Consider the following 12,581-nt stretch of genomic DNA (forward strand, 5'->3'; position numbering starts at 1 on the left):
TTAGAATCCTCTAGTCTTAACACCATCCTTTTCATTTTATTTTTTAAATTTTTTAAATTTAATTTAATTTAATTTAATTTATTCTATATCCTGACATGCTTAGACAATGTAGCTAGGACATCGGTTTCATTTCTTGGATTTGATCTTTGGTGAACATCCCTTGTGTTCCTCTTTTAGAACTTTTTAGAAGCTCTCATGCGAAACAATGATCTTAGCAACCCTTCAAGAAGACCCCTCCTACTTGAACCAATTGGAGTTTGAATTGTCCCTAGATATCTTCAAAATTAATTAGAAAACACCTAAGATAATCAATTCTTAAGTTTGCAAAGTGTTAAGAGCTCATTGATTTAGAACCCTCAATTTAAGACTAAAAGTCTCCTTATTTCCACAAGCAATGTTCATTGCTCAATTGGTATAAGACACATAATCATCCAAATCTTTTGGGAAAGAAATACCTCTTCCTAAAATCAAAACCAAAGAGTGGTTAATGAAATATCTCAAGATGAAATCTCAAGTGCACTTTACCCCCTAGGACTTACACAACTTTGGAAACAAAGACACAACTAAAAGAAAACACATGACTACAAACAAACACACTTGCAGAAAATGAAACCTAACTAAATGTAGAAATAAAACCCAACTAATGTAGAAATAAAACATAACCATTTTTATATTTTTATATTTTGGGTCTTTTAGGCTTCAAAATAATGTTTTAGAAATTGCCCATTTATTGGTAAGGGAAGAAATTCCCTTTGTAAGGAACTAAACCTAAAAGTGCTTTCTCTAAGGATTTTGACGATCTGATAGGGACCAATTCAAAAGCACTAAAACTTGGTATGGCTACCTAGTTTTTCTTTCACCTTATCCCAAAGTAGAACAAGGTCAAAAATCCTAAAGGATTTTATTGTCACTCTCCTTTAGTCTTTAGTCTTTCAAGGATGGGATTGGAAGGTATTTTCCTTTGTTGGAAAGGTTTGGTGTTAGGTTTTAGTGGAATATCATGCATAATGATCTAAGGATCATACGTCTTTAGATCTTCATAACTCCAGGTGATAACATCCTTATATTTTGTGAGAAATTTTAGCATGTCTTCCCTTTCCTATAAGTTGCATTCTTTCCTAATCCTTACCATCTTGGGATCATCTTTCGATCCTAAATTGTATGAATCACATTCATCGATACCCTTTTCTTCAATGATTCTTCTATTAAGTGTTGATTCATCATGATCAAAGATACATTCTAATTCAACCATTCCCTTTGGAATAGTATTAGTTTTCAAGTTCAAGATTTCATCTTCATCTTGAGTTGTGATATCCTTAGGTGCATCATCTGAGGTATCATCTATTTCTTGTCCTTTAAAGTGACCACTACACATAATAAATTCTAGAATATGTTGATCATCATAAAAAACTTGGAACTTTATGATATTGTTAGGAGTAGATGGAGCAGCAACCAATTCAACTAAAAATTGTGTAAACTTTGTTCCTTCAATTGGCTCCAACACATTTGCTAAAATATCAAGGGCATCTGCTACCATTTTTTTCCTTCTCGGAATAGACTTTATGTTCAAAGCTTCAAAATCATCCAATAGATCCCATACCCTTTTCCTATAGGGAACCGATCTCTTATTGTTATAGGAATACAATGATTTCATCTATTAGATAACCAATTGAGAATCTCCTTCAATGATGAGAGCTATAACTCCTTTCTCAAGTGCAAAGAGAAGTCCTCAAATCAATGCTTCATATTTTGCAACATTGTTAGTGCATCTGAATTGCAATCCATATGCTACACAAAAAGATTTACCTTTTGGACCAACTAGCTCAATACCTGCACCAACTCCTAATTTGCATTTGGAACTATCAAAATGAAGCGTCCAGATTAGGCTTTCCTTGGGTTTTCTAACCTTGTGCTTATTTTTCCTCAATTTCTCTTTTATCTAAGCTTTAAAGGGTTTTTTGTTAGGAATCCATTGTAATTTTCTGGGAGGCAGTCTTAATGATTCTACGTTGTGAATTCCTAATAGAGGAGGTGTGTGTTTTTTTTGTTTGTCTTGAATTTCCCCTATTAGTTCGTTAATTTCTTTCACTTTAGGTAGAGGATGAATGACCACTGAAGTCCATCCCTAACCTTTTATGTATCATCTTCTTTTGTGTACTTTGATCATTCTAGGTGGAGGAGAAGACAAACCTCTACCGTCTGAAGAGGTATCACTATATGATGCATTCAAATCTTCATTTTCCCCTTCAATCTCTTCAACAACAATAGATGCATTTGTAGGACTTCGATTTTTTGTAGGTCCATTTTGTGGCTCATCAACTTTCTTTAACTCAACCATTTGCATTAATACCTTAGCAATTGTGTCATGACATGATGAACATTCAAACTCCAAAATGGCTAATTTAATGCAATCAACAAAATCCTAGGAGGAGGAGAATATTGGGATCATCTTCTTCTCCTAGACATCATAGGTTAGCTAGCATATGGTCTATGAATTTTGTTATGACTTAATCTTTCCAGGCTGAAATCTTAGAGTCCATATCTTGATCATCTAGTTTTCTAGTCGACACTATCTAAAAAACCATCACCTTGTAGGAGCCTAAATCTATTTGTAAGAAGACTATCTCATTAGGAGCATTGTAATCCATGATCATCTTTTTTAACTTTGGCTTGGCATCTATTTTGATTTGATTGTTCAGACCTTTCCATGGTAACCAAAGCTGAGTGAAATCCATGGAAAACCATCCCCTTAGACACTTCTTCCATTCTCTATTGAGGAGTGATCCATATGTCTCTAGGATATCAATCACATGTATATCAATGACATCTTGAATTCATCGGTCAACTGTTAGCTATATCCACACATCCTTTAAGACCCTTATGACTTTCACCTCTATTTTGTCCAACTGTATCACTATCTGATTGGTAGTTTGATGGGTGACCCCTAACTTTTGTGCTATGGATAACAACATGACATTGTATGAAGCTCCTGAATCAATAAGAAAATTATGAAGATTCTTCCCATATATTTTGATACTGAGCAAAAACTAGCGTACCTCTACCTTGTCTTTAAACATAGAGGGTAATGCCTCCGCAACATTGACTTGTTGTGACATTGTCTTTTGAGGGGTAGTATTCACACTGTGGGAAGTCTTTTTATGGTCTAGCATCTTCATGAGAACCTATCATTGTTGTGGATAGTTTTGTAACATGTAAAACATGGACATATTAGCCTTTTTTATTTTCAAGTCCTCCACTACACTATATCTTTCAGTAGACAAAGCAAGATTTTTCAATATTGTTGGTACATTCACTTGGTTCTAATTTTTTTGTCCTCCAGATGGTGGTTTAATTGGTGCTAGATTATTACTCACCCTTGGATCAGGTGGAATTGGTTGTAGCACTGGGGGAATTCAATCTATCAAAGGCTCCTTTCTACTTCTCAAGTTGTATGTATTTTGATTGTCATTGCAAAAGGCAAACATCTCTTCATGCTAAACGTCTAGTTCTTGAGTAAATGGGAATGAGAACTCTTCATCAATTGAGTGTTCTACCTATGGTTTTTGCATGGAGTCATATGATTCTAACATCATAGCATTGAATTGCACAAAAAAAACATTGTCATTCACCTATGAGCTTTGAGCTACGTTTTGATTTCCATCATAGTACAAACCATCACTCTTAGATGCATTCTGACCATTGTCATACTGATTGATATCTACATACTGAATATTGTTATTGTTATTATCTGTAGGAATACTTCCATTATTCAGACGAGTGTTCTACTGTTGGTTATGTCTCTAGAAGTTATTATTTCAATTAGGAGGATTGAAGTTGTCACCTCCACTATTTTTCTTGTGTTATTGTTCTTTCCATTGAAGTTCCTATTGTAATTTTGGTTGTAATTGTTGTTCTAAAGACCAACACTGTTTCTTTAGAAGTTGTTGTTCTATCCTTGTAACAACCTAAGATGAGTTAATTCATTGTTCATTTGTGACATAGTATTTTTTATTTGATCAAATTTTCAAATGAAGCTATTGTCTACTTCTATTGGAACTATTGTCTTCTTTCAGAGAAAGCAGTCTTTGGAGGCTCATACCCTAGATATGTTAGTGCAGGATTCTATGAAGTAGGTGCCTATTATAATTGAACTAGATTCTTCAGTGTGAATTGACTAGTTGTAGTAGGTACTCTAACTAGGTATGTTGGCATTGTTGTAATAATTTGGGCTAGAAGCATCAATCCTCCTCTATTAGGATTGGCTTGTTTAGTGAATGTAATTACTTTTACGAAGACTTTTCCCAATGTATCAATATTTGTTGTAGAAAGATAGCAGTAAGAGGGTCAATAGCATTTAGATAAATCTAAATAGCCACTCTGACTGGTATAGTATATGGTATTTCTAACCTATGATACACCATATGAAAGCGATGATTGAAGCATGAAATTATCTCAGCTAGATCACTTTTAATTGATATGAATTATTGATGTATCACTATTGGATTGACAAAAGTTTTAAATTGTTTTAGGAACAAATTTTCAAAGGTTTCCCAATCTTTGATACATCTAGGTGGCTAATTGAAGTACCAATTGTAAGAAACTTTCCCCAAAGATTAAGGGAATAAACGAAGGATCACATCCTCATTTGCAATCTATTTTCAGTTGTAGATTTCTTTGAATACTTTAATGTGGTCTTCAATAGTTCATGTTTCTTTTTAGATGAACCTTGGGAAAAATTTTTTGGGATTCTTAAGGAGTTCATGGAGTGCACCTCCCAATTTTATTGGTGAGTCTACAATATTTATGAAAAAGGGCATCAAAGGATTTAGCAGATCTAAGGGTGGTTGTTGAGGTGAAACTATTGGAGTATATGGTGGTTCACCAAGTGGTTGGAGTGGAGGTGGAGTTGAAGAAGATGATGAAAATTAAAATGAAAGTGTTTGGATTCAGGGAATCCCTTTATCACTACATGGTTTGTGGAAGTGGGTAAGCTTAAGAAACTCATGTGGATTAGAACCCTCCAATTTACATCAACTTTGGAAAAAGTGCACCTCTGCAAAAGTACACTTTCTCACAAATTAGTTGCACCACTGAATTTTGTGCACCTACTCACTTCCGTAGCTACAAATCTATAGACCTATGGACCTACGGAGCTACAAACCTATAATGCCGAATTTCTCAAAAAACCTAAAAGACTTTCTAAACTTGTGGGAAGTGTAGATTTTTTAAAAGTGTAGAATTTTGAAACTTTGGCAAATATTCCTTCTTTTGTGAGAATCAAAAGTGTGGCCCTCCTTCTAGCACCACTTCTATTGAGCTGTCATTATGCATGATGCTAAATGACAGGAATTCTTTCGAACTCCTCTCTTGAAAAGTTGATCCTGTGAATCAACTACAAGATTCCAAGTTGATCTTATGACCTGCTAGAATATTTTTAGTTGAAGATAAATGTGATTGTTCACAAGGAGGCCTTTGCTAGTTCATTTTGATTTTGGATGAAATGAAGAATTTGCATGTTACTTCAAAATAACACACAACAAAGAACTATATTTTTGTATTTTTATGTTTTTCTGAGTGCAATCTAACAATGCAACTAGTATGAATTCCTATTCTAACAAATGGGTTAGTAAAGAAAATAACAAAAACTTTAGAGTAAATAACATGAAATTGAAATCCTAATGGACATAAGTTATGGAAAACAACACATCTACAAATTAAGCTTTCAAAGAAATTAGTAGGTAACCAATGAAAGAAGGAGCAATGCTTCCTTAATTCCATTGATGTGATCATCGATGAGAAACTTAATAAGCATATGATGTTTCACCCTTCATCAAATTGCAAGGCTATAGAAAGTGTGCTAATGTGAGACTAAAAGCTATGCAGGAAAATTTAGATGATTTCTTCTCAAGCTAGTTACATCAATGAAATTCATCAAAACCATAACAAACACTAGAACTAATGAATCACACAACCAAAAATAGAGCAATAAACTCTTGGCTCAATCACAATTCCATGAACATAAATTCACAAAACAATGACACATTTAGGCAAGAATTACTACACTCCAAATGCGAGCACCAAAAGCTTAATTTTATTGCAAAATAATGGTGGCCCTAATTACATATTACAATGGAGTATTTATAAGAAATCGTGTCCTCAATTTGTGTTGAGAGTGAGAGATATCTTCATGCAATAATATGCTTTTTAAATTAATAAAACAAACTAATTATATACAAACTCACAATCTAACCTGTGCTAAGTAGGACTCCATTCATTTTTATTTATTAATTGGATGCATGAACCTTTACATGTTAAAAAACAAAGAATTTATGAGAGGATAAAGAATGAGAAATCTTTGAGTCGAAGTGGAAGTGTTTGGAAGTTCCAACAATGGAATTTGATCCTTCACTAGGTGTTTGTCGAAGTTAAACTGTCGTCAAAACTCATTTTTTATGCATGGAAAACTCTATTTTTGGAATTGACAGTTAATTGTCAGTGCACCTCTGGAAAAGCAGACCTGTGTACCTACACACCTATAGAGCTATGGACCTATGGAGCTATGCACCTCAAAATGGTCCAAAATCTCAAAATTTTACTAAATGTCAAAATTGAAATTCTGGCATTTGGGTTTTGTTCCCCTTCATCCTAAAACTATATCTAGATGTTTTCCCTTACATTTCCCTATAATATTAGCAATATTTTCCACATATGGTAAATCTAAAGCCTCATATTTTTCTTTGACCTTCTATCTATAGTTGTCTACCTCATTTCAAGTCTCAGCAAAATCCTCGAATTTGGTATCCAACTCTAATAAGGCTTCTTCTATTCTAAAAGCCTACCGGAAGTCTTCATCATTAGAAGCTTCTTCAAAAATCTTACTAAATCTTTCCACTAATAGTTCTAAAGGAAATAACTTTTCTCATTCCTCATCTTCAAAAATCTCTAAGCCTGCATCACTATAATGCTTATTTGCCTCCAAAATTTGCTCTTGGGTTTGGTCCTTGAGCTGATGGATCTCCTCATGTAATGTTTCCATTACTTTATTGCTATCTACAATATTCTCAATCCAATCCTCAATTAAATCTAATTCATCCACTATATACACATCTACCAAAATCCTTTATCTTCGCCCCTTTATTGCTTGCAAAGCTTGTAAGTCCTTACTCCAAGCCCTTACTTCATCCATAATGTTGAAGTCCTACTTCAGAATTTCCACCATTTTATTCAAATTCTCTTGTGTAACATGTAGTAACTTAAGGTTCCCCTAGATAATCAAAGGTCCCTTCTATTCAAAATTTTCTCGCCACTATTGATAGGCTTTCAAAAATGAGTCTACATGCATAGCTCCCCCTCGTCTAAGTATAGTGTTCAACATCTCCTAGGGGTGCTCAAGATCTAGAGGACCAACAACTTTAGCTAAATATCCTCTTAGGATCTCATTTTTCCTTTGAAGTGTTCAGAGATTAACCTATTCCTATTCCATTTTCTTGAAAACTTCTTTCATCCCCAAATTCACCATTAATCGCTTGTATCCAATGTGGGTCTCTTGAGCATGACCTCTTTGATTTGATAGTCTCGTGGACCAAGTCTTTCTATATCTACATTAGTAGGAGGGATGGCCAATTGAGAAAACAAATCTTGATCTTGAGTATTGTTGATAAATTCCAATGACCTTGCTTTATGTGATAGGGACTTAGGTTTATTCAAGACCTTGGCCAATTCAAGGATATCCTGCTCACCTACATGGAATTGTGGCTTCATGCTTCTCATCATTTCTTTTATTAGCCACCTTGGAATCCATTCACTTGAAGGCCTACCTTAGGAAGATGAAGGAGTATGTTTGGCTACCTCCTTTCCCTTATCACTCATCCTCAAAGTTCTTTCTCTTTGTGAGGACTCTTCTTCTATGGAATCTATTTCTATAGACCCTATAGTTTACACCTAAGTATCTTTGGGAAGATGGTTGAGAATATTCTACCATTTGTCCCTTCTTTGAAACTTCATTGGTTGCCATTTTCTATGGCTCCTCCTCTTGTGAAGGTTCTTTCTAAACCTATTCTTCTAAACTTGGGGTTGAAGGATTAACTGAGTCTTTATCTACCACCGAGACTTTTGGTGGTGATGGGGGAGTAAGATTAGCACCCTATGACTCTGGTGGCATCTACATCCAATATTCCTATTGGGGTTAACCTATAGAGGTATCCCTAATCTTGTCCCCAATCAATTATTCACATAAGTTCTCACTCAATATGGTGGCCCTGTCAAGTGGCATTCTTGCTATCTTGATTGTCTCAATAAAATTTACCATGAAAACATTCAGGTGTCTAGTTGTAGGTAGACCCTTGAATGAAAGAGTAACCAATATTCTACTTCATGCATCCCCTTGTCATGTCCACCTTTCCTATTATCTTCCCAAGAGGAGTCTTCTCAATGAGGTAAGATGATCGTATGATATATGTTGCCTCTTGTAGGTGTTCCTTATGCCATCTTTTGGCTACCTCATAAGAAAGTCTAATGAAATTATCTACCCTCATGAGGTGAAAGACATTTTCAATGTTGTCAAGTTAGAGGTCAAGTACAGCTTCTCCTATCATGCTCTTCACCACCCTTTCCTCAAGAACAAAGTGTTGTAAAAATGTCATGATGAGCTCAGATGACTATATAGAAGTTGGGTGCAAAGCTGCGCACACCAACCTCGATCTAATCAAAGCAGAAACCAAGGCTAATCTCTCTGTGGGTTTGTTGTAGATTCTCAAAATTTTCGCAAGTCTGTGTGTCCCAAATCAGTTTTTTTAATCTCTACGTAGTCATCTAGAAATATTGACTTGGATGGGACCCCTTGGAATTTGAAAATGAAAAGCTTAGGCACCATCTTCTCACTAGATGAGGATGTCATTATATTTGCATGACATAAGAAAGGCATCTGTTAACACGGAATCAAGAAAACCTAAAAATTAAAAGGGCAAAAAAAATCCAATTCTCCTTTTATTTCCTTAAGAAATTTTTAAAAATAAATAAATAAATAAATAAGGTGCACACCTACACACCATAATAGGTGCGCAAGTGTGCACCTCATTTTTAGTTTTCTTGCAATTTTAACATCTTTAAGTTTTTAAATCATTTTAAGTTTTTATTTTATTTTTTAAACTCTTTAATGAGTGGAGGTGTGCTGCAACTGTTTGGGTGTGCAAGTGCACACCTCAACTTTTGTGGGTCTTGTTAAGGTTGGGGTGTAGGGGAGTGCACTAAGATGGGTGCACACCATGCACCCCCCCTTTTTTTTTTCTATGCACAGGGTTCTATTTATATAGGGGGTATGTGGGTGTGTACCGAGTTGGTTGTACACTATGCACCCCCTTCTTTTTTTCTTCTACAATGTATATGGAGTGGTGGAGGGTACATAATAGTACACAAGGCTAGGTGCATTTATGTTTCACATTGCACAACTTATGGTGGTTGTGAACTGTAGAGGGGTTGGTCTTGTGCACTTGTTGGTGCAAGAGCCCATAAGAGATGAGTGTGGAGCTCGGAGATAAGCACAATGTGAGAGTTGCAAGTGTGAAGGGCACAATTTGTCATAGAGAAAATGCAAATGAGAAATGAGTAAGGAAAGAAGCGGGGTGGGGTGTTTATATAACCCCACCCACCTTTGGTGGTGTGTGGGTGCACACTTACATAGGTGTGTAGAGGTGCATCCATGCATCACCAAAACTGTGTAGGTGCACATTCATTATTATTATTGTTATTATATTTATTTATTTAATTTTTAATCATTTCAATTTTTAGATTTTTTCAATTTGTCAAGATCAGGATGTAGACATAGGGCCTCAAATTTGGGCCAAATCAACAAAAAAAGTAGGGCGGTTCCCATTTCTACTAGGGAATGGGGCATGTGTTGTGGAACCACAACACTTCAAAATTTGATGACATCAAAGCATGTTATACTGCTAAGAAGATGTGGGACGCCCCACATAAGATCTATGGAAGAGACAAGAATTTGCTGAGAGCCAAAGCAGAAAGTCTAAGAGGAAAGTTTGATGCAATGAGAATGCAAGAAGAAGAAAATATTGTCCAGTATTATGCAAGATCCAAAGATATTGTAAATGCAATTAGAGGAGAAAATGGAATTATTGAAGATGTGACTATGATTAGGAAAGTATTGAGAATCCTATTACCTATCTATGCTATTAGATTCTCTGCTATACAAGAACTAAGGTGTACTCCTGGAAGTGATCTGACTCTTAAAGGACTCATTTGTAGACTCACTACTTTTGAACATTTAAATTTTGATAATTTCAAATCTGATAATATTGATTTTTCTTTCAAAGCTCAATTGACACTAAAAGAACCTAAAAGAAAGAAAAAGAAAAAGTTCAAAATTTATGCCAGTGATAGTGAAATAGATGATGAATATTTTGAAGAATTTGAAGCACTATTGGCTAGTAAATTTCATAGAGGAAAAGAAAAATACAAAGGTAATTTATGTATCATATTTTTAAGTGTAATGAGGTTGGTCATATTGCAAAAAGATGTCTTGAGAAGAAAAAAAATAGAAATGAAGATAAATATAGAGGCAAAAAGGATGAGAGAAGTAAAGGATATAAAGACAAAGGAAAGAAAGCCTGCTACATTGCTGAAGAGGAATCTGATGGTAGATCTAATGATCATGATGATAAAGTTTATATTTTTATGAAGGATGATTCTGATGAAGATGAGGCAACTACATTAGTGTCTTATGTAACCAAAATTCATAGATGGATCATTGACAGTGGGAATTCTAATCATATGAGTAGAGACAAAAGTAAGTTAATTACCCTTGAGCATTATAATGGAAATCATGTTAGATTTGGTAATGATGCACCCTATTTGATAAAAGGTAAAGGATCAATAAGATTGATAGACAAGATCATGTGTGACAATGCTTACTATCTTGAAGGACTTAACTATAATCTTTTGAGTGTGTCACAATTGAATGGTTCATGACGAAAGGTTGAATTTGGAATTAGGAAGGTCAAGATCTATCACACATATGGAAAACTTATTGGAAGTGGAGATCAAAATAAAGCTAATCTATTTTATCCTTACATGAATGAAGCAACTTTTCTTGTTGTACAATTTGATGATCTATGGCTATGTCACAAAAGGTTATGTCATGTGAATCTTAACAATTTGGTCAATATCAGTACAATGAAAAGAGTTAGAGGTTTTCCAAAACTAAAGAAATCTAATAATGTGATTTTCAAACAATGTTAGTTATGCAAAATAAAAAAATATAATTTTAAGAGTAAGACTCATACTTTAAAATAAATTATGGAATTAGTTCATACTAATCTATATTTTTCAATTAATGTGTAGAGCTACAAAGATGAAAAATATATCATTCTATTTGTTGATGATTATTCTAGAATGATGACAATGATGTTTGTGAGAGAAAAATATGATGCTTTTGAAATGTTTAAGTGGTATCTGGAAAGAGTTGAAAAGGAAATTGGTGAAAGCTTGAAATGGTTGAGATTTAATAGAGGTGGAGAGTTTACATCAAATGAGTTCAACAATTTTGCAATGACAAAGGAATTGAAAGTCAAACTTCTACACATAGAACCTATCTGAAAAATGGGATTGCTAAAAGGAGAAATAGATCTATGATGGATTGTGCTAGAACACTAATGATGGAGAAGAATGTTTCTTTTACATATTAGAGAGAAGTGATAAGTACAACTATCTATACCTTGAGTAGAGTACAAGTCAAGAAAAGTACCAACATCACACCTTTTGAATTAATGTATGGTTACTCACCCAATGTTAAATAATTTAAGATATTTGGAAGCAAGTGTTACATTCTAAAGGAAAATAGAGAAGGTAAATTTGATGCAAAATATGATGAAGGTATATTCCTAGGTTATTCTACAAGAAGTAAAGCTTTTAAGTGTTTAAATACTAACACTAACAAAGTTCAGGAAAGTGTGAATGTTGAAGTTGATGAATATACAGATGTACATGAAGATGAAAAAAAGAAGGAATATGAAGATTACAAAACTTTTATTGACTAATATAAAGACATGTCTATAAACAATGATGATGTTGTGAACCAAGCTACCAATCAACAAGAATTAGTGACTACTACGTCACATACAATGGATGTTGAGTTGCATTCAAGAATTTAGTTACATTTAGGAGTCAAGATACGTTTAGAAGCCAAGGTACATTTTGATACATAGATTAGTTTACATGAAAGGAATGTTGAGTTACTTGATAGAGAAGTGCATAGTGAACTTGAGATTGAACTTCATGAAAAATTTGTTTTTGAACAAAGAAGAATAGAGCCAAGATTATCAAAGTATGTAAGAAAACATCACCCTACTAAAAAAATTATTGGAGGTAAAGAAGATGGACCAATAATAATAAATAGGTTAAGCAATGAAACATGCTTCTTAAAAATGCATGAACTTAGATCAATAAAAGATGCATTAGAGAATAAAGACTAGATTAAAGCAATGAATGAAGAAATTGATCAGATTGAAAAGAACAAAACATAGACACTAGTATCCAGACTAGAGAATAATAATGTTATTGGAACCAAG

The sequence above is a fragment of the Cupressus sempervirens genome, chromosome 7 (assembly GCF_028749045.1).
Source record: "Cupressus sempervirens isolate cs-2001-9-10 chromosome 7, ASM2874904v1, whole genome shotgun sequence".
NCBI classification, from domain to species: domain Eukaryota; kingdom Viridiplantae; phylum Streptophyta; class Pinopsida; order Cupressales; family Cupressaceae; genus Cupressus; species Cupressus sempervirens.